The 23,624-nt window shown below is 37.8% G+C and overlaps 1 protein-coding gene and 1 long non-coding RNA gene across 3 annotated transcripts in view; one reads left to right on the forward strand and one right to left on the reverse strand.

Moving 5' to 3' along the window:
* Positions 1-23,519, forward strand: part of LOC112487614 (uncharacterized) — a 29,819-nt gene extending 6,300 nt beyond the window's left edge. The window contains exons 2-4 of the long non-coding RNA XR_003050876.1: positions 14,490-14,572; positions 20,650-20,764; positions 23,443-23,519. This is a non-coding gene — a long non-coding RNA (uncharacterized LOC112487614). The remainder of the gene's footprint in view (positions 1-14,489; positions 14,573-20,649; positions 20,765-23,442) is intronic.
* snphb (syntaphilin b) overlaps positions 1-23,624 on the reverse strand; it is a 1,167,912-nt gene that overhangs the window by 666,513 nt on the left and 477,775 nt on the right. The gene's annotated exons all lie outside the window — the stretch shown is intronic.

Here is a 23,624-nt window from a genome sequence, read left to right on the forward strand (position 1 = left end):
ACTAATTCTTCTGTGACACACTTCCAAATCACTGAAGAATAATTTGCCAGCATCCGTGGTGTTTTGTATCATTTAAAGGCCACAGCTCTGTTTGGAACATGACATCAGCATTGAGTATTTGTTAGAAAAGGATGGATGATTTTTTTTTATTTTTTATTTTGGCTTCTCTCCAAATATAATACTGCAGTCCTCCTGAGAAAAACAGTGTGTGTGTGATAAGTGAAAAAGCCTGCAGCTACAAAATAGCAGGGAAGGATAACACAAACCTGACTCATCTGCTCTCTGTATGATTTCACCTAATTCTAACATGTTCAATTTATTACACTTTAACTCACAGTAATCCATCACAGAATTGCCTTGAATGCTTTTTTTGGAACAGCATATACCATTTGAAAAGTATTATTGCAGATGGTGGAAATCAGTAAAATACAGGTACAGTAATAGAGCACAATCCGTTCCAGGACCGAGCTCATAACTCGAGGTGCTCGTATCATTTTTTCCCATAAGAAATAACAGAAATTAATGCATTCCGGCCCTCTACAAAACTCCCTTATTAGTGCTAATAACAATGGAAAAAACATGTTTTAATTGCTATAGAGACATACACACAAAATTATAGTATGTAAGGATTCCTGTGATATAAAATAAAATGTGGTTTTAATTCTTTCTTAGCTTCGAGACAGACGATACAGTAGAGGCTAATGGAGGCATGTGTGGAGGAGGAGGAAGGGATGGAAGAGAGTTGGCCCGTACGTAGACACTTGATTACATACCATACCTTACACGTACATTACGTAACTTTCATAAACTTAACTAACGTTCTTATGTTTTTTTGTTTTTTGTTTTACTTTTCTGGGCTGCTTCGAATGCTCGGCCACTTAGCGTCAGCGTCTGTAGATGTGCTTGTAGATTATTAACTGGTTCTCAAATATTAACTGGTATCTCAAAGCAAAAATTTGTCATCAAATTGACAGAGGAAATTGACAGATACGCGTCCAACAATGAGCATGCAACTCTCCATACATCAGATGCTTGCTCTCAAGTTACTTTTTTACTCTTGGCTTTGTGACAGTTTCATCTTCCAGGACTGACTGACAGGGATCCTCTGAATATGTAGTCGCTCAGGTTTTTCCTTCTGAGTGCCAATGATGAAGTCTTCCTTCCCGGCAGAGTAACAATAGTGCCTATTTTTGAGGCCAAGTGATTATGACTATTGGTCAAGTTAATGAAGTTCATGCCCTACGTACAACTAATACATTACAATAACTTTATACTACACTATAATACAGAATAGATTTTAGTCATTGTTTTCTGTCAGTGTGTGTTTTCTTTAGTTTTTGGCATTCGTACAACATTACAACATGTATCTCATAAACCTGTGACTTTATTCTTGTAATTTTAGCTTTTTTTAATCCACTATGTAGCCATCCAACATTAGAATTGCGCTTTGTTAAAAAAGTATTTCCCAGTTAGAAGTAATTGGAGGGAGGGCTGCTCGATTATGGAAAGAATCATAATCATGATTTTCTTTTTTATTCTTATTGAAATCATGATTATTCAACCCAATTGATTTGCTTTTATTGAACTTTTTTTAACTTTAGTGAAAAAAAAGACAAACTAAAAATATCTAAATAATATTTAATTATTATTGACACCTAGCCATGGGCCAGCTGAGGAGGTTGTGTGGGCCAGAAGTGGTCCCCAGTTTGGGAGTTTTTATCCCCCTCTGTAGGCTTAGTTTTTAACTGCTACACAGTGTTGACTTTGCCACATCACAGTGAAAAAGTTTCTTACTATGAAGCTCTAATAGTTACAGACGACAGCATGTAACCACCACTATCACAGAAAGAAAAGTCAAAGTATCTGTGACACAGGCAGGATTAATAGAATAAAGTGTAGTCTGTGAAAGTCAGCAGCCAGAGTAAGAGTTCAGACAGTGTAAGCTGCACAGTTCAGAAAACCCCGTCTGTGTTCTTTCTCAGCAGCTTTCGCTCTGGCAAACTGACACCGCAACCTCCATGCATATTTCATGACCTGCGGTGGCTGACAAGCTCTCCACGGCTTGCTCTCCTTTCGCCTCTTACCTTCATTGTAACGCATACAAACACATAAACACACAGTCTTGTTTTCATGAGTTGTAAGTACTTCAGACATAGACATTATGCATTCACGGAACCCTTACGCTAACTTTAATCTTTACAAATGTATACAAAATCTTAATCCTTACCTTAACCCTAATCTGGGATCTTATTCTATACCTTACCCCAAACTGAACCCAAAACCTTAAAATGCCATCTTCTCTTACTGCGGACCTAAAAAATTGTCTGGTTTTTGACCCTCAAAAACAATCAGTCTCACCTATTCACTGTCTAATGCAGAATGACATTTCATTCAGTGAAGACACTGAGGACAGATAGACCCTTAGATTGATAAAAGAAAGGGGGGAAATGAGGTAGAATGAGCCCTAAAACCACTGAAAGCACAACATTACTTCAATAATAGTGGGTGCAGTAGTGTTTGATGACAGAGTGACTATTTTTTAATTGTATTTTATTTAACCTTGAATATGGTATCACAGTTTAGACATATAATATATATAAGACACCCAGACGAAATAACCCATAAAAAATGTACTTCAGTATTTTTTGTATTTTACATCCAGTGTGGTACTGTGTTCAATAATTCTACCAGATTCTACCATTTCTTTTGCTTTGCTTGGTTGATAGTGAATACTCTCTGAATGAAAATAAAAACTACCATTATAATCAGTTATTTGATATATTGCACTTTACATTTGATGTAAAGCTACAGGTAAAGCACATAGAATGAGCACTAAGGGGAGGCTACTAGTAGGATTACCCTGCCCGCCTACTTATTCTTGTAAAAACAAACTTATGAATACTGTTGCCTGTATGAGCCAGGACCACAGCTGGCTATTATCCGTGCCTGCTCATGAGAAACTACCTTCAGCCTGTGTGCCCTATTATTCCAGAGGCCTCACACGTGCATTTCTTATACCTAGTAGACAATCACTATTCAGGTACAGGAGACAAACACAGAATACTGCATACTCAACCTTGAAATATTTACAGCTACCATGAAGGATTACTGTTCTCTTTAACTCTTAACTTGTAGATTCTGTAGATAGACTAATTGGGGGAATAAATAACTAGTGGCTTTATAACTAAGAGGTGATAAACTACATCACTGATTGCAGCTGCATGTTGGTTAATCAGTCACACAAAGTGCAACAGCCTCATATTTAAATTCCAAACCCAAAAGCTGGCTGCTGTCTTGTTACTGTCATCTGCACACAAAGCACAAACACAATCAAGTTAAATTAGTCTGTTAACAAATGTCCTGCAGCATATTAGGGTTTTATTCAGTCCCAGGATAATTAGTTTATTATGAGGTCTGTGTTTACCATTGCCTCTCAATGCACTGCTGCACCCTCATTATCACAGACATTACTGTTTACTTTTTAGTGCCTGTTGAGGCTGGATTGATACGTGTGTCATAAAAATGACTTTGTTGCCCTGTCTCTGCAGTAGAGTGCAGTAGTATTTTTGCTTGTGTAGCCGAACATTTCTGAAAACGTATCTCAATGGGTATGTTTACCTCTTTAGATTTTAGGACGTTTTCAAAATACTTTTCAGATGCGTGTCTTTTTGAGATTGGAGAAATGTATCTTTTGATTGCATGTTTTTGATTGAATGTGGGTGAACAAATGACTGTATGTTTAGAAATTGATTTAGAAAATCCCATAGTCAAATCTTAAAGAAAGGACTGTTCTGTCTACAGGGCTTTGTTGAACCAGTTAGGTGTGTGTCACTGTGTCAAAGATTTTTTTTAAATCAATTAACTTGAGAGGTTCAGTAAACATGGCTAAATGACCTGATGGTGTGTGGTGGTAACATTTATTCACCTTGGTGTGATCAACAAAAACAGAAATTCAGTTAAAGAAGTACTTAGTCTGTGTCGTCCTTGTCACTTGATATAGTATCAGGAAAGTTTCAGCATTTGGCTACAGCTTTTATGAAGTAAAGGGAAGATGTGAGGCACACAATATAAACTTGATGGCGCAGCCATGTATTGCACTTCAACGCAGCAATTTGTGAATGCGTATTCTTTAGCTTTTACGTATTGATAATATTATATTCTAATATGTTTTTTTATAAAATAATATTGTTATGAACATAAGGATTTTAAGGGTAATTAGGTGACCCTAATTCACTATATGGCAACCTCTGGTTTATTTTACTGTGGAACTCTGTTAGATTTGATTTTTTTTTTTACTATGATTTATAGTAAAGTTTATAGCACTTTAGATTTATTAGTTTATATAATTCATAAACAGGAAATACACAAGTAATTGAGTGTTTCTTTCTAATCCTTAGAGGGCCATTCATGCTTCATTTGCACTGTTACAATGTTGAATGTTAATGCAGCAACATCATTTGGTTAGAATATATACTAAAAGTATACTATATTAATATTTAAATATATATATATATTTATACACTTCTGTGTGTGTGTATGTTAACACAGGGACAGTCATTAGATTAATTGCTTGAATTGAAAGTTTTTCATTGAGCACAACGTGGAGCTGGATTCCATTGTGTTCTACATTTGTAGATACACCACATTTTAAATTGTTTTTCAGTCTGTGTTAGACCACACATAATCACACAGTTTACCCTTTGAAAAATAGGTTTTGTGATTTGGCATTTATCATTTTTGCTGTTGCTGTTGAGAAATCTGCAGGTCAGACATAAATAATCACATAACAAGAAAAAGATGCCTTACAGCAAAAATGTGTTACACCATCAGGTTGGAAATGAACAAAAAAATCTCAAAATACTCTAACTGCTACAAGGCTGCAAGTATCTATGGGAATATAAAGGTTAAATGTTTCTGAAGCTGTGTTTGCTTTTTGGTACTGCCAATAAAAACAAGTTTAAAACACAATGCTGATTTCCAAACTCCTGCTGTGTTCTTGGAAGTTTGCCATTTTTCATAACACTTGAAAAATTTCAAATGAAAACAAATACGTACCAGTAACAGGTTTAACAGCCTGCTGAAGAAAACTAAAATCAGACTATGGGTAAAATTATTGATCAGTCATGAAGCTCCTCCAATGAGCACACGACTATTTAGGCCAGGTTGCCTCCTAAGCACTCTGCGCTCATCTTCTCAGGCTTCTGTTATGGGCCTCTGTTCACTTTCCTCAGCACCGGCTCCTACTAATAAAAGGAGAGGATGGATTACTAGAACTGCGCTCACCTACGTCCGGGGCTACACCTGCGTCGCACTCAAAAAGCTGCCCACTGTTCACTTTGGTGATGGGTTAAATGCAGAGGTCACATTTCATTGTGTGCAGTGGTGTGTGTCACAATGTCAAGGAGTTCACTTTCCTTCCTTTCCTTTTAAAAATAATTATGTAAATAATATAAAAACTATCTCGTCCCCTACTTCGCAGATTTAACCTTTTAGAATGCAACTACCGCGATAGGAGTGGGATCACTGTACATACAAAAATACATACATTACTTACACACACACATACATTTTCTACCACTTCATTCTTGTCCATTCTTTTGCCTAGCATCTCTGTTAGCACTCATACAGTTTAGACTGCCTAAAGCAAGGTGTAGTCTTGGAGTAGCACTGAGTGAAGCAGCTGGTTACAATAACAGAGAAACCTGAGAATACCTAAGCTATTCTTAAAACTTATTATACTTAAATGTTCTGATTTGAATACAAATAGATCCAGATTACAGCATTTTACACGTTCCGTTCTGGATTATCCTGCCAGCATTGTGAATCTATAGTGAATTTATTGAAGTTCTCATTGATCACAATAAATTTAGATTGTATTTTCTTAACGCTATGGTACTCTGTCTGGTACTCATTCCTACAGCCTCCACTTCTCCTTTTGGAACTTCCCACCTTTTCCTGACACTCAGAGTTAAATCTGTTATCCCTGTACACCATTCTTCCAAAAACAAACAGAGTCAAAGCTCTCACTTTATCTAAACTATCATAGGTACCACACTAACACTATGTACACACAGCCCAACTGCACCTTTTCACCCCACTTCAAAGCTTTAGTCTGCTTCACCTCGCACACTCACGTTTCTTCCTCCTCCCCGAGTGTCCTTCTTACCCCTCACTACTTTTCCCTGCTTCCAACTGATCAGGGGTCAGCCCACGCTGTCTCCATTAGTCACGTCTCATTTCTTCCTGGACACCCATCTCTGATCCAGGGTCAGGTACTGCCCAGCAGCCATTTCCCCCTCCCTGTTGTGGAGTGAGTGTTCTGGCTGACCCTGCCTCTTATCTCTGTTAAGTCAGACACTTCAGTTACGGTGGTCCTGTCTTGGATTTTTTTTTTTCCTTTTGCCTCACGGGTGTGTTCATGCCTCTGACTGCTAATACACACTCACAGAACACATGCACTTTGGTGTCATTTTAACATGCAGGGAAGACAAGACCCAGTGGTTGCAGGATGAAGTGTGGTAAAAAAACAACAGGCCTAGAAAAGTTGTGGTTGATAAGTAAGAATGAGCGCCATGGGCAGCATGCTTTATAAAGATAAGAACTTTATTTTACCCCAGACCTTTTACTGAGTAATATGCAAAGAAAAATTGCAATTAAGTCTCTCATTTGAACTCAGTTATCGTCTCATTATTCTTGGTCTAATTTATTATTATTTTTAATTCTCACTCATTTTGACTGAGATTTAAGATTCAGGTTTTAAATATTAGGCATTGTCAATTAATATGAATGGAAAAAATACAGATTCATTCAATTAATATGAATGGAAAAAATACAGTATATCCTGACTTGAGCCAATGTTTGGGCACTAGCTAACCCAGCTTTGTTGTTCGACTAAAGCACAGAACTTGACTGTTCTTAGAGCACCTTCATTTACATACAGTATGTAGCACAAGGTTAACAGTGATAAAACTTAAAACTGACTATTAAAAAAAATCAAAAGAACAACGTATTACCATTAAAAATGTGTCTGGACTCTGGACCAACGTCATCCCGCTAACTTTTAAAAACCTTACTCTTCTTATGGGCTCATGAGGAGCTGTTGTACCAGGTGACTGGCAACGAACTGAAATTTGCACAGTTTCTAAATTAATTTATTGATTGTTTCTTGATTATGTAATTGTGTTTTACACCAACTGTAAGTGTTATTTTTAGTGTTATTCTTCCTTTTCTTCTTCTTCCTTTTTTGCATTTCTTTTCTGCCACCTACCTGCTTTTTTGTGTTAATGATAAACTTCCTCCAACACAAAAGCTCATTTTAAGTTTTGCTAAATAGGCAACGACAAAAAAGTGCTGCACTTTATTTTTAGGTGTGGTGTGAAGAAACTTTTAAAACTTGCTTTGTCAGAGTTTTGGTACAAATATTCTTTATTGGAGTTTTTGCCTACACCTTAAGTGCTAATTCCAATGGCATGGCAATATTTAACTTACTTTGTGTTTTACTTGACATGCCATCTATTGTCTCCTGATCCAATTTTATTCATATTGTGAGGGTATTGCAGCCGATGCCGCCAGTTTACACTGACTTAAACAATAAGCTTTCATCCTCTGCTTCTTTAATCAATTTCAATCATTTTCTGCTGCTGCCTAACAAGCATTGCTGTCATTTCATCAGGCTTCTAAAATGTTGAAAGATTTGTTTTAATTGTGTCTCACAAGGACATATTCATCTGAAGTGGGTTTTGTGTGCAAGTCTGCTCAAGTGTTTTTGAGTGTGTAGCCTATCGGGCAAAACAAAGCAAACTCCATCAATGCTGCTGAAGCGAACACAGGGATGTTTTTGAGTTTCCTCCAATCTCAATCAATAGCCCAACCTTGGATCATTTAAATCATTCATAGTCTAATCCTGATTGTAATAGTGGCCTAAGGGCGTGACAGGCTGAGCGCCTTTTTATAAATGATGGCACAAAATTAGCTAGAGGCTGCAGGATGACAGGGAATCGATGTAAGAGGAACCTGTTTAAATGCATAAGGGCATCCACCTGTATCTCTTTAAATAAATGTTCGAAAAGTTCTTAAAAATATATATGTAATTTGATTCCTGTAACGTTTAGACTTTGTGATTTAAAGCAGGCCGGGTTACTATGCTGTTGACTTTTTTCTTTTGATTGATTCCGTGTTTAACTGTCAGGCCCTTTGTTCTGTGCTAGCCCTACAACAGGGTGGTTACAGCAGGACTTCCTGCTGTGTGTATCACTAGGTTCAGGGTTCAGACAATGAAACGATGAAACTGAAACTTGTAACGATCTTCTAACTTTTCGCTCATTAAAGATACCCTTTTATGTAGAGGACATGATTCTAAGTACTTATGGAGCGGAAATATGAAAGACACATTTCATGTAAAATGAAATGTACTCTGTGTGTGGGCAGAAAAGTGGGTTATTGAGCGCGACTGTGGAAAAAACATGAAACAAAAATCACACTTTTATAGTCCAGTAGGTCACTAATGATTCTTAGCAGATGTAACAAGTCTCTTGTTTTACAATTAGAAGAGAGGATGTTAAAGGGAGAACAAGAAACTTTGAATAGGACTTTTTCACTGGAATAATGTGGAGCAATGTAATAAAATGCCTTCATGTCTGCATCTTCCTGTGTTTGTCTAGTGACCAGTGAATGTACAGTTAGTTCGACTGTCGCCAAACATCTGCCGCTGTGCTTTTGTAACAGTCGGGAACATCTGTTCCACCCATGTAATGTTAATAAGCGTGCAAGTGAGTACATCCTAATCAGGTGACACAAAAATATAAGACAAATTTTTATTACGGTTTCACTCAAGTTCTCATGTGTATCCATCCGTTCATCCTATAGAGCTCAATAATTTGCAGGGTTATGGGTAAAGAGGTATGCATCCATCATAGGGCCCCTGTAGAGTGAACATTCTAACATAATTACTAATTTTTTAATTGTTACATTTTTAATTAAATGATTGGTTAGAAAATAAAACCTGAAGAAAATCTTCTTATTCTTCATTGAAACTATGAATTCCAAAAAAACTCTAAAGGAGGCGGGGTCTGACCTAAAGATGGTTCGGACCACTCAGACCAAAGAGTCGTCTCTTTGATGTGAACAATGGGAGCTGGCTCCTGTGTTGGAGACTTTTTTCTCCTTTCTTTAGTTTCTCTGCTGAAGTGTATGCACCTGTATCCATTGTGAGCAGGTATGGGGGTCCGAGTTGCACGCAGCTAGGGATGTAACGATACACTCACCTCATGTTCTGATTCATGATACAACTTTATCATCATTTATTTTAAACAATATGAGCTCAGGGCAAATTATGACTATATAAATATATCAAACTATATAAATACAGTGTTTATGTCTAAGAACTATGCAAATTACTATTAACATTTTTGTGGTTTGTACAATGGTAATCATTTTACACTATTTTCTATCAAGGAGCCATTTTGCACCCAAGAGAGCTAGCTCTTTTTAGGGAACAGAGTCATGAGAATTATCTCTTTAAAAAATAAACAAAATCCCTATCATTAGTTTGATCAGATGAAATAAAGATTTGATGGACCAAGAAATAACTATGGGATACAGGACTACCTTTGATCCCTGTAATGATCTTTAAATACAGTTCAGTAATTGTAGAGACTGCTGATGTAGAACAGCAAATTCCTGCCCCTAAATTGAATATGTGAAGGGAATTCTGTATTTTAGTGAAAAATGTTTACTTCATTTCAGCTCCACCTGTGGAGCAAGGTTTTGCTTCACATTTATTATTGAGCATGAATTAAAATGTTTAAACCTGAATTACAATACCCACAAATTGAAAACATGTGATTCACATAGCAGAACACCACCACCAACCTCCTCTGAAATCATTTAATTGAACAGATTGAAATGAGATGCACATTAGGAAGAATCCTCTGAAATGCGGACAGATTATTTTCCAAAGACAACCTTGTTGTGGTTGATGTAAATATGCTTGCAAGTGGTTACCAGGGACTGTAAGTAATGTGAACTGCGAATAGGTCAGATTGAAAATTAAGCAAGGCACATTTACGATACAATAATGGCATGTTTTTATTTTTGCTGGTGCCACATAAAACCAGAGAAATTGGATGCGTGGTGCAGACAAAAGAAACTGCCGAGCGTCTGTTTTCCTGCTCTGACACAATTACAATGATGTTCATCGCTTATCGTTTATCAGCATGATTTTTTTTTCCCATGCTCTGGTTCTCTTATAATCACACTGAGTCAAGTTCCATCTGTATTCACAGCCCCTTCAGAATAGCCTTCATTCCTGCCAGGCTGAATTGATGGTGTACACCTAGAGTAAAGGCCAGTGAGATGAGAAACCCATGCAATCAAACTGTCACCAACAGCCCATTTCTGTCTCAGGGATGTGTAACTATTGGACACTTTTGTCATTACAGTTGAGATTCAGGATGCACGCAAGGTTTAGCACCAGCATTCCAGAGTACCATTAGTCAAAGCATGTGCATATCCACTCTGCAGGGGATGAATGACGGCATGTTTGAAAAGAAAGTGCTGGCTGTTTGTTGAGTCTGACATCAGCCCCTTTTGCTCGATCTGTCCTCCTGTCAAACCAACTGTTGATTAACTACTTGATGGATGGTAATAGTAGCAACATATTTACAGGTTCAAATCACATTCAATTGAATGAAAGGTTGGTGGATAAAGAGCACGCACACTGCCGTGTGTGAAGGCGTTTTGTACGTGGGAAACAGAAAATGTTAATTATGTCTGGAACATCACACTGACGTGAAAGGGCTTTCAACACAGCTGGGGCAAAAAAAAAAAAAAAAGTTCCTGTCAAATGAATGTTTTGCACACGTTCCTGTGGGTTTAAATCTGTAGTTCATGTCAGATTGTGACAGCTATGTTTGTTTGTTTAGAAACAGTCTCCAAAAACACTGAAGTGAAATTGCTCTGCGGCAGTGACACGCATTTAGAACATAGCGCTAAATGTAAGTTTAATTTCCGATGTCACTTTGTCTGACCTCTGCTAAGATGTAATACAGTTTTTTTGTATGCACAGGATGTAGATCAGAAATAGCTTTATTACAGATAGGTATAAGAGAAAACACACAGAGAACTTCCTAAATTATTTAATTAAAACTTGGGATGTATGTGAAATTAATCAGATTAAAAATTTCAATGGAGGCAGAATGACCTGCACTGCATAGTAGTAATTCCACCATCCATGCACTATTGTTGTTCTAGTATAAAACAAAGTGTTAGTTCGGACCACGTTTAGTGGAAAACAGACAGGTTAACACAATACAAATGACGAATATTACTAACCATAGGAATACAACCAGCAGATTACACTGCTGGTTGTATTCCTATGTCCCTGGACATACTCACAAACAACCACTGTAATCCAGTCTACCCCTGAGAGTTCTCTTAGTCTTTCTGTTCCTCTCCTTCTTCTTCCTTATGGTTAAATTATTCTCCCTTTTCTTCTTCCTAATCTTCCTATACTTCTACTTTCCTACTTCTAAGTCTTCCTATTCTTCTTCTTCTTAGTCTTCCTCTTCTTCATCTTGACCTTCCTATTCTTCTTCCTTTTCATCTTCATCTGGTCTATCTAGGCCAGTTTCACAAAAGACAGCTGCCGTTTCAGCAGAGAAACCAGCAAACCCTTGTCCCAGCAAAATTTTACCTTGATGATATTCAGGTGTTTCGCAGCCAGGTCTCCAGGCAAGATGCTATGTTTCCATAAGTGTAGGCAGAGTTAAGGCGGCGTAAACTCCTGCACTCTGCACAGCAGCAGCTCCGTTTTAACTTGGATTCAACTCGAAGTTTCTCTGTCTGCGAGGCTACCTGACCTGCCTGCTGCTGCAGTTTTGCTCAGAGACGTTTAGTAAATAGAACAGCACTCGCACCTGTAAAACATAACCTTGCACTGTTGGGTCTGAGAGATTATCACATGCAGAGTGGTGATAATTTGTAGGGAAGTTGTAGGAAATGGTGGGGTTTTTTTTTCAGACGCAGAGGCCGCAGGGCAGGAGTGAAGTGAGGAGGAAAAAACAAGCGAGAGCTGGCATGCTGCAATAATCTATTGTGTCATTCACTGTTTCCCAGGTGCTGAGTCGTGTATGCTGCTGTTCTCTACAAGCTGGCTATATTTGCTATATTTTTACAACTCTGACTCACAAGCATAGATGGCTTTTTTTTATCCACAATGGCTCACTGGCATCACTGTTAGGTTAATACTACAATATTCTTATACTGCAAAAATTTAGGGTGCAAATAAAAGTCACAAGTAGATCTTACCATGGACAACTCAGTTGTTGGCAGTACATGGTTTTAATGTTTAACTCAACCAAGGTGGATGACATCACATGTTAATGACACTTATTTGTCTTTCAAAATATGATGTGAATATTGTATTGTTCACTTAATTGGTTCTAAATTACAACCTTAATTAAAAAAAAAAAAGATTTTTGTAGCAGGCAAACAGCCGCATGTTGATTTCTGTGATTGTGCTTAATCTGCTGTGTTATTTTCTTGTATTTCCTTATTACAGTAGAGAGCCTCCAAGATTGTACAATTATCAGGACTCTTCCTTACAAGTGTCTGTATTTAAAAGTATTATGGGTAGAATATTCAGTTATTTCTCCAAAAATAATATAAAATATAGATTAAACATTGACCCACCAGCATTTATTTATTATTAACAATAACTGACAACTGAAATATATATATTTTTTCAATTTAGCATGAATAGCCTTTTAGCTTTTATATATATTATAAGATTGTTTTCTTTAGTTTTGTCGTTCGGAATGAATATGATGGAGATCTGAAAATCAAAAAGATGAAACATTGAATAACATTTAATGATTATTTTATGATTTAATATTTTGGCTTTCCCCTTGTTTTGACCTTTTTCACGTTAGTTAAAGAACGATGCAGTTTTTAATTACAGCATGTGTTGTAAGAAAAAAGAAAAAAATGTTATCAACAGACTTAATTGGGGTAGATCCCAGGACACAAACAGCATTTTTAAATCACTGTACTGAAGCAATGTGTGAGTAAAAGTTGGGGATAGAAACATGACACACAGTCCAAATACTTAGCTTCTTTTTCCCTCATGCTCTCTTAAGATTATACATGCAACTTTATTGATCCCATATTTGGGAAATTATTTTGTTAACAGCAGATCTGCTGCAACACCATTGGCACCTAACTCTTGCCAGGTGTAAATAACGGGCTGTAACAATCTCAGATATAGATAAAACCAAGTACTGCCCAACAGGTTACACTTCAGGAAGACAATGATTGTGTGTCTGTTCCAGTACCATAACAATGGTGACAATAATTAAGTACCAGGAGGAAATAATAATAAGAAGGAATAATTAAGATAGAAAGCAAGGAAGAGTAGGAGACAGAGATACTTTTCAAATATTTTAACCGTCTTCTGAAATGAGTCGTCACAGATTTACACAACCGTGATTTCACCTCAGCTTTTTCTTGAAGTCAACTGAAGAAGTAAGAAAAGTTTTTGCTCTCAGCCTCACAATATCTGCCCTTCATGTAGGTTACACTGATTGAAAAAATCAATCGTCTTTTGTGATCAGACCCTGCCCTGCATCATATATTTAGAAGAGAGTCTGTTTTTAATATGTCTTGTTTCAGCTTGTCACTGCATACTTTAAGCCAAATAGATATGAGAAAAATGTTGGTGTATGTGTGTGTTTTCCTCTTGACCCTCTCCTCTCTCTTCACCCCTCTTCACCACCACCACCCCCTCCACAAACCCCCATCTCTTGTGTTGGATGGTGCTTGTTTAGTCTGTTATTGTTCCTTTATGTAATGTTGCTGGGCCACAGAGAGAATAGGGCCTGTGAACACCACAACAATATGATGATGGATGAGGGTGGCCGCCGTAATTATATGAGGACCAACAGGTAACGGAGCGAGGAGACAGAGAGCGGGGGCCTGCTCTGGGATGATAGCGCAGATCCGCTCGCCGCCGGTTTGTTTTGTTCAGCTGTAGTGAGGCCGTCATAGGCACTGATACTGAGTTACACACACACACACACACACACACACACACTCACATAGACACAGTGGCTGAGAGTCTCTCGACTGCTTCTGAAGACGTATCACGCACATACACCCAGACATGCACGGATACACTCCAATACCAATGCTATTGTAAACGGCAGTGCCTCTCAAACTTTTGAAACAAGAAAACACTTTATAAAGATGTCAAACAATCTGCAAATTAGGAGGCACCTGGCTAACCTGATGAGACATGTCTGGTTTTTTAAGCTTGTGGAAGAATCTTAAGCAAAGTAATATTACTTGGACTGTGTATTGGTCAACTTTACAGCAGGTTTTTTATGTCAGACAAATAAGGAGAAGGTTTCTTGAAATTGTCATGAATATCTTAATATGTTTTATGGAAATCTGCCATTTAAGCTGAACCAAATGTCTTTCTGAATATCTTGCAGCAGTGGCCGTAGTCAGACAACAGCAGTTCAGATATTGTTCATGGACGGTGACCGAACCCTCAAACCCCAAGCACCATATAAAGGTGAGATTCTCACACCTGTAACACAGAATGTAGTCAGAATGTCTTTAATGTTTAATGTTTTTAATCTTCTGTAAATGGTGTAGAAATATAATGACCCCAGAGTCAACCTTACTGAATAGTTGTCTCATACTCATACGTTATTAACTGTTTTTTGTAGTTGTGAATGACAGGAGTGTATGAACTATCTCAACCTCTGCGACAACTTTTTTTGTCCATTCCTTAAACCTCCATTTATCCCACACTTGTGGAAATGCTTGTGTTAACGGCAGATCTACTGCAACAGGGTTCCTCTGGGAATCAAACCTAGGACTACCTATGTTTCTCAGGCAGGCATGCTAACTGCTACACTAGAAAACCACTATTCCATATGTGGAATGTTATGTTTAGCCAATAGAGTTAAGTTTATTTAGAAAAAAAAACACTGTTGTTTTTGTTGTTTTATTTTCTTTTATTTTCATTTTTAAAGAAAACTGTGATCAAATTGAAGTTGTCAACTTTTCAGGAGTTTTTGCCTTTCTATTTTGGCCAAAGTTTTTCAATTATTTAAAAAAAAAATCTATACCTAAGGAATTCTAAGTATTTTAATTGTCAGATTCCCCTGGATGCTGCCCCTGCAGCATTCATGTGACCCAGAGAAGCCACCTATGAGAACAAGGCCCACTTCAGTCTTCTCCTCGTACAGTGAATCGTGATGCAGATGATGGCTAACAGAGAAGGACAGATTGAGGTTGTTGTTCAAGAGAGACAGTTGAAGGGAAGATGAAAAAGCAGGGAGGAGAGCGTCTCCCTGCTGCTTCACTGCTGCAGAGTTGTTCTGTGAAAAGGGAGTGATGAGACGGAGAAAGAGGGGACAGGGAAGAGAGAGAGAGAGAGAGGGAGGGAGGGAGGGAGGGGTAGAGAAAGAGAGACCTGCTCTTAAAAGTAGGACAAACTGCCCTAAAGTGAATCAGAGTAAAACAAAACATGAAATAACTGAAAGAATAAGAGAAATCACAGTGGGTTTTGTTGGCTGAAGTGAAATACGTAGTGAAAAAGTATTTGCTGAATGCAGGGTGATCTATGTCCACTGTAGAAGAGGGTTAAGCTCTGAATGAAATAAAGATCTGCACAAGAGCCAGCTTTAGAAATAGTCACCTGATCCATGCAGAGCACAGATGTCCTGAGTACTGTAGCTTTAGAGCTTAAAACAGGAATTTGGGATATTTATATTTATATATTCCAGGTGGCATTAGAAAACAGAGGATTTGATTAAGTACGAAGTATCTTCACCAATTGTCCCACAAAAAAATACTCGGCCGTTGAATTCACACTTGGATTTGGCGAGCAAAATTCACCCTGTGTCTGTGTCTGTGCCTCCCACTGGATGATCTATGGTCTGGGACACAGTCGCCTCTGGAAAAATGCACATGTTGCATTAGTCTGGAGAAAAATGGTGCAGACCTGAAGTGCTTTGGTCAGCACAGACAATATTTTTATGTTATTCACTGTAGGTCTATGTATCAGAAGATTTGAGGGCACAGGTAAAACTGCACTGTTGCTTATAAAGTGATGATACGATACTCTGTGTTACCTTACGATATTTTAGTTGTTTTTTTATAACATCTTTGGTCAACAAGAGTCAGAAGTTTTTCTAGTTTGAACAAAAACTGATTGTCATTTAAACTATAAAACAGAATCCTGTCCCGTGTCTCACTTCCCTCCGACCCATACAGTCACTGACGTTCACCTCAGCGTCACTTATGAGTTAAATTTCTTCTTCCTGCGTTGACTTTGTGGTCCAGCAGGACAAGGTTGCTGCGTCGCTGCAGGGCGGTTCATCATCATGCACGTGTTCACTCGCTAATCTCAGTGCACAATAACAAATGAGTTGATTAACCATAACATGTCCATAGGTACGTGCATGTGTGTGCGCGTGTGTGTGTGTTGACTATGTGTGTGTGAGTTGGTGTGTGTGACCCAGAGACAGAAAAGGCATCCGGAGCAGGTGTGTAGGGGAGAACAGACACCCCCATACATCATAATGTAGAACATATGCACCCCCCACGCCCCTGCCCCCCCTCCACCAGCCTTCTTTGGAGAACAGCATGCACCCACAAACCCTCACCCCACCCCCAAGAGTCTCCCTACGCATACACACAGACACACACAAGTAGATGACAACCCCTGGAGCTCGACCTACATTGTGCGTCCTCCTGCCTCACATCTGACTATTCATCACCGCATGGCACCGAGCCCCCACTGGGAGGAGGGTGGGCTTTTTATTCTGGGGGTAGAGAGAGTCAGAGGGGGGAGACAAAGGGGGAGAAAGAGCATGGTATGCAACATGAAGAAGGGCAGTGTGACTTTTTGCCTCTGGAATAGCAAGACATTCAACATAAATGCTGTTAAGTCAAAAAGTATCTGGTTAAAAACACTAGGTTGACGGAACTGATTCACCAGTGGATTTAAATTACCTGTGGCCACAGTTACAAAGGTTAGAGGTAGACACCTGACCCTTGTTAAACACCCCTTTAAAAACATGTAACTTAAATACCTTATATTAATATATATACAGTTTCTGTGTTTTTGTCATTCTAGTTGGTAATGCAGCACTGAATGGTTGTTATTCTGTTCAAGTAAACATGTCGATAAACACAGAACATTTCTTTTAAAGGCCATGTGCATGAACCCTTACTGTGCATGAACCCTTACAATATCCACAGAAACTTTGCCTTTGCCCGAGACAAAAATCAAGCAGTGCTCAATGTCTAAAAAGCTGATTTGGTGAAGATAGAGTATCTCTGCAGGACACTGAATGTCTGGAAACCAATCATTTTAACACTGTTTGTTGTTGTGTGTTTGCCCTGGTCATGGCTGATTGCACTGATTGCAGAGTTTGAAAATGATTGGATGGGCCAGAGAAGCCTTCTCTAAGAAAAGGCTGCATTTAGTGATTTAAAAAAATGCGGAGTATCCTTGCATGTAAATACACATGGTTTGTTTATCTCATAAGACGTGCTTGAATGAAAGCTATATTCACTTAGAAAACTATTTACATAGTGATTGTTCACAAATGGTTTTTGTTTTCCAACTTTGAGAATGTGTTCCCTTCATTCAGTTTTACTATTCACCGTTGCAGAAAATATGGCTTTTACTTCTATTCTTAGAAAATGAGATGCAGCAACGCCTTTGGAAAGAGTTCCTTCTCAAATAGTCTTTCCTCACATACAGTACAGTACGGTAGATTCTTTATATGTGCTTTAGATGCTTTGATTATTTGTAAGTCCAGTTTCTCAATTTCTGTTTTATTTTTCATTTCAATCAGACAAACTCTGGTCTCTGTTTTTCAAGATCTCTTTTACAAATATAAATACATAATTTAAAAATTACGCTATGCTCTCGTCTTAAAGAGGCATACAGTTGAGTCTGTATGCCAGCAACAAAACGCATTGTGATTCTGTTGCTTTTTTTAGGAAATATGAACAAATAAACAAGTTTCAGATTAGTCCCCTGCTCAAACTGTCCCAGGCATGAAGATGGTAATTAACAATGATGACCATGCAATGCTAAAAACACATTTTCTGGGTATTTTGAGCTACTTAGGTTCAGACCCGTTGCCTAGGGACACAGCAACAACAGTTAGAAATTAACTACAGATGTACAAAAGTTGAGAGACAGCCTCCTGTATCCACTGGTCAACAACAGCTGCCTCCAAAAAGATGAAATTAATAAAAAAATGAATTGAAAAATTGAAGCAGAAAAACAAGAATATAAAATGTGTAAACTGTGTAATTGTGTGTTGTAACAGCATTCTGTTGTGTTATCTTCATAGGAATTTACTGAATATAATTGGTGGGTGCCAATATTTTTCGACCCCAATATTCATAAATGTCCTTGACTCGGAGCATGTGAATCTTTTGTCTTCAAAATAGGTTTCTCTGATTGAGATGAAACGATTTCCTTTTTTCATGCCAGACACAATCTCTGTCTGCCCTTTTTCCCTTGTGGATCTGGGGAGGAAAAGAAACGCAGAGACAATTTTAATTGCTCTCCTCTCATCCACATCTGACCCGACCACATTCATCAGTTTGTCTTTTCTTCACAAAGGGGCCAGAAGGTTCTGGTGAGAAAAACGTTGCAATTCTATTTTATTTTATTGTGTGTGAAAAAATGTTCACTTGTAGGAATAAGACAAATCTGGGGGTGGGGAGTGAGGCGGTTGGAGGTAATTACGAGATGAAGCAGAGGGGTTTTTGTTTGTGTCTGTTGTGTAAGAATGAATCTGGATTGTGTGTGTGTGTGTGTGTGTAAAGAATGGCTAGAGAAGGGTCTCAAATCCTCTGGGAGTCTGTGATTGGAAGGGAAATGGGGAACTGGGACTCTGGGAGTGTGAAGCAAAAGTGTACGAGGGAGAAAAAGACAAGTTGGAGGAGGGTAGTGCAGAAAGAGAAGGTAAAGGTTGAGAAATAAAAAGAGAAAAGTAATGCCTGGCTGAAGAAAAAGCTCAATTATATGATATAAAAAAGACAAGTGCATTTTCAGAGTGGTTGAGAGGGAGCTGTGTCTGCAGTGAATAGCGCAGCAGTAAAAACAAAGCCCTCCATTGATCGCACACATCACCGTTTGAAATCATGGCTCCAAAAACATGAGCTTTCTCTTCAATTATTAAAAAGAAATTTGACCACAACAACCTGACACATTTTCTTTCTTTGTAACAGCAACCTTCACAGAAGCCTAGTCAAAGGATTTATCTGTATTCCAATGCATTATCTATTCTTCAAAAAAACATCTAAAATACTAAGTGCACTGCATTTTCATTTGTAGCAGCACAGACAGTGTTGCTACAAATGTAAGTTCAGTTTTTATAAAAAGCAGGAAAGGTTGACAAACTCTTGATAATATGAAAATATTCAAACAAACAAATCAAACAGGAATAAGGAAAATTTGGAAAACAGCAACAAAAAAAGCAGAGAAAGACACAATTAAAGATGTGGTTGTAACCATTTAATATGGATTTAAAAGAAGACTCGTTTGAGAAAAATCTGTGGTTCATTAGGACGATGCACTGGTTGGAAGCACAAGACTTTGAATTACTCTAGATTGTGTAACGTTGTCTGAAAAAGACCAGAGATGCGTTGCTGTTCTGTGAAGTAAGATGGAAGATCAATGATATTTTGTTATCGATAACAATAGCTAAGATAATCAGTTTTTTAATCCGATTGATCATGATTAATCACAGCTACTATTCATTGACAGAAACAGCTATTACTATTTAAAAGTACCAATTTGTTGCTGAACAAAAAACATTTTTTTCCACCTGTATTTAGTTAATTAATTTACTTCAAGGTCTTCATTTGTTTCTGTTGCACACTCAACTGACTCACAACATTTCTTTGGTTTATTTAGTCTGTCCTTTACCACCATAACCTGCTGCACACCTTAAATCTTCTTCCGTTTATTTGATCCAAATTAACAACTCTGTCTCTCCCCAGCTATTAACACATTTTGTCGCTACACCTATTTGTACCAAGAACATTAGCATCACTACCAACTTTGCTGTCTTTTTTTTTTTTTTTGGATCCAAATTAATTTAACACCGAGTGTTGAATGTGCAATAACAATAAAACAAGTTCCTGTAGTTTCCTGTAGGAGTAAAATTACAAAGACTATTAGTCAACAACTTAACTATTGTAATATAATTCAATATAATTTGTCAAAAGACATTCAGACATTGAGGCTCCATAATATGGTGGCTGTCATGACTGCTTTGCAAGCAGAAGGTTGTGGGTTTAAGTCCCAGAGGGATGTCATACCTATTATTGCCTGTGGGGGTTGCAGAAGTTTACACTCTGAATTTTTCCATTATAGGATGAATAAGTGTCTTCATTTCATTTTATAGTTAATCTGATCTTTTGTTTATCAACAGAGTAGCTTCAGTTTTGTGTTACGTTATGTGCACTAATGTACATGAACCACATATACTGTAGTAGTTTATCAATCCTATGGCCTCACGCGTGCAGTAATTACTAATTCTATATTAATTACTTTATGTCGACTACCCACAGGCTGAAACTGATGTATGTACCTTCATTTTAAAGGGGACCTTTGAAAACAACGGAGGACGGAGGGAGGACCTAACGTATGGTGAAGGAGTGGGCCTCCCTAAGGAGCTGTTCCGGAAACCAGGAGGCCTCAGAGGATCCTTAGATGATTGTAATTGACCTTCTCCCTCTTCTTGCCTGGGTCAAGGACAGTGTGTGTGAGTGTGGTGTGTGTGTGTCTCTTTGAGCACTTCACCGTCACATTACGTCATGGCAGTATGACTGAGGTGATTTTCTTCAACTATAATGTAATCTTTCCCAGGCTCTAAACTGTGAGTTTTGTGTGTTCCTGTGTGTAATGAATAATATTTCACTCCTGGTTGGATTTAAACCATACACACACACACACACACATACACACTCACACCTCCCTCTTTAAACACCTCCCATGCCTATTTTCCGACAGATCTTCTTAATTTTTGTAAACCAACATCTCATGTATATTTAAGCAGCTGTAGCTCAAGGCAGATGACTCAGCCACTGCCAGGAGAGGCAAAGGCAAACACACACACACACGGATTAGAGTGGAACGGAGGCGAGCACCAGATTAGTCCTCATTATGCAGCTTTAATCGTCTTTAATCTTTTCCTAATCCAATATTTTTACCTTGCCTTATTAATGAGCTGTATGTTATTACTGGATTAGACTGTGAAAAGTGGCTGGTGGAGATTTTAATACAGGAACAGAGGGAGAAGAGATGGATTAAAGATACTGAGGGAAAGGAGAAAGGTCAGGTACACATTGTCACAGTAAAGGGACAGTTAGTGATGGCCGTGGTTATCTGCACCTTGGTGCACACAGGCTTCATGCTCCAGGAAACGTCTTGGTTTCACAAGCTATGAGACACACCATGTGTCTTAAAGACCGTTCAATGGAAGGGTGACAAGAAGAAAAAGATGAGGAAAAATGTAAAATTGTAAAAGTAACACAACCCAGAGAATGAAGACATGAAATTATTTGCTGAGAAGTGAAACAAGGAGAGACTGCTGATAGTATCACTTTCCAGAGAGGGATGCCCATTTAATTTAAGGTAAAACTCCAACTGTTGCCTCTCTCTACACAGTAAGCTGTAGGTTTAAAGGTCTCGGCCTTAGAGTCGTTAATGCAGTTCTATCTTTCAGTTGGAAAAAATATCTTCAAAATTATTTTTCCATTTTCCTCTATTTCTTGGAACAGTGGTTTTCAAACTTTTTGTACTCTGTACCACCTGAGAAAACATTGACTACCACCATGATGACCAGCATTAGAATATAGCAGCATAGGCCTTCCCTGTTAGCTTCCACCACACAGGAGAAACGTTTAGAAATGTTTATAAAGATGTTTGTGTTTAAATGTTGTATTAATTGTACATGGTATGTTTCAGATTTATTCAATTGAAAATGTAAATGTGAAAATATGAATTTCCCCCACGTACTTCTAGAGAGCGCTCGCGTACCACTAGTGGTACACGTACTAAAGTTTGAGAACCACTGTCTTAGAACTATTAGTAGTTACAAAGTACATTAAATTAGATTTTAATGTAGACATCTATAAAAATCTGATTTTAAGCAACATGCTGCAAAAGTAGAGCAGTATAGGCTGTTGAATGTATGCAGTATTCTGTAACATCACAGTACTTGAACGTTCTCCCATGTTACACACATGGTATGTATTTTTGCAGCATTAATTAAAGCCCACGACTGTGATCAGGCTCTGTTAAAGCACTGTGAAGTAATTGAAGGCTTTGGTCTAAATTAAGTATATTATTACACTTTCTCAACGTTGCCCATACTGTATCATTTTATAGCTGTATAATCTGTCTAATTTAGCAGGCAGATAATGGCTCACAGAAGGTCAGGGCATCGTTGTCATCATAGGTAATTATGCATGTGAAGAAAAGAAAAACAAGAGGTCTTTCTGTATTTATCTGGTTTGGTGTGTTTAATGTAGTAAATCACAGAGAAAACATATGAACAATGATGAATTTAGAAAAGGACATCTGTCTGAGATCATGGATTTTATATACAGATAGGATAGTTCAAGCCTTCAGCTTTGAAATTTGAAACTAATCCACAAGTGTCTGCTTGTGGATTAGAAATATTAGAAAACTGCTCACTAAATATTCTAAGAAAAACTCTTCTTCTTATAAACTTCTGTTAGTTTTGGAACCTCCAGATGTAGAAATGAAGTTCTGAGTTTGCAAAAATAGAAAAAATAATTCTGCTGAGCTTTAATTTCATATTTAATAACTTTGCAAGATTAAGCAAACGAACATGTTTTTGTTTGACCTCTTAGTACATTTCATCACCTACATGCTGTGATGTGTGACCAAACCAGCTGATCACAGACAGATGCTTCTAATGCACAGTAATCAGTTTTAGGCCTAGTTCTGTCACCTTTACTGCTGTACAAAAGTAATATCTCTACGTGTATTGAATTTCATTAGCAGAAAATGCCTCTCTATTTTTCTCTTTCCTTACTTATTATTTACACCAAATTTGCTCGATATCTCCTTCTATACTGCACCCTGAAATGTTTAGTAATTGGTTATTGGTATTATTTAAAAAATAATAATAACAACTATCAGGTTATTATTATTTTTAAGATTATAAAAATTGTTTCTTTCATGAATATAAATTGGGTTCAAATTAAATGCAGCATATTAAAATATCTGAGCTGTCGTGTCTTGGTTGATGGATGTGATCGCGTGACTGAGGGATTTGTGATGTGAAAATGCAGTCACATTTGATGGTAACAATTTTAAATGTAACCTTGTAAGGTGCTCACCACATATATTTTATACATCTCTAGATCCATGGTGGTCCACGTCTACAAAATCATCCGTAAATGAAGATGCTGATGTACATCGAACAAGAGAGAAACACAGGTAAGGTAAATCAGCACCATGGTCAGCTCTAAGTGAACTACTACATGCCTTACTATATAGAGCCTTACCATCGTTTAAATGTAACCTTGTAAGGTGCTCACCACAT

This window comes from Cynoglossus semilaevis, chromosome 10 (genome assembly GCF_000523025.1).
Source record: "Cynoglossus semilaevis isolate Cse_v1.0 chromosome 10, Cse_v1.0, whole genome shotgun sequence".
NCBI lineage: Eukaryota > Metazoa > Chordata > Actinopteri > Pleuronectiformes > Cynoglossidae > Cynoglossus > Cynoglossus semilaevis.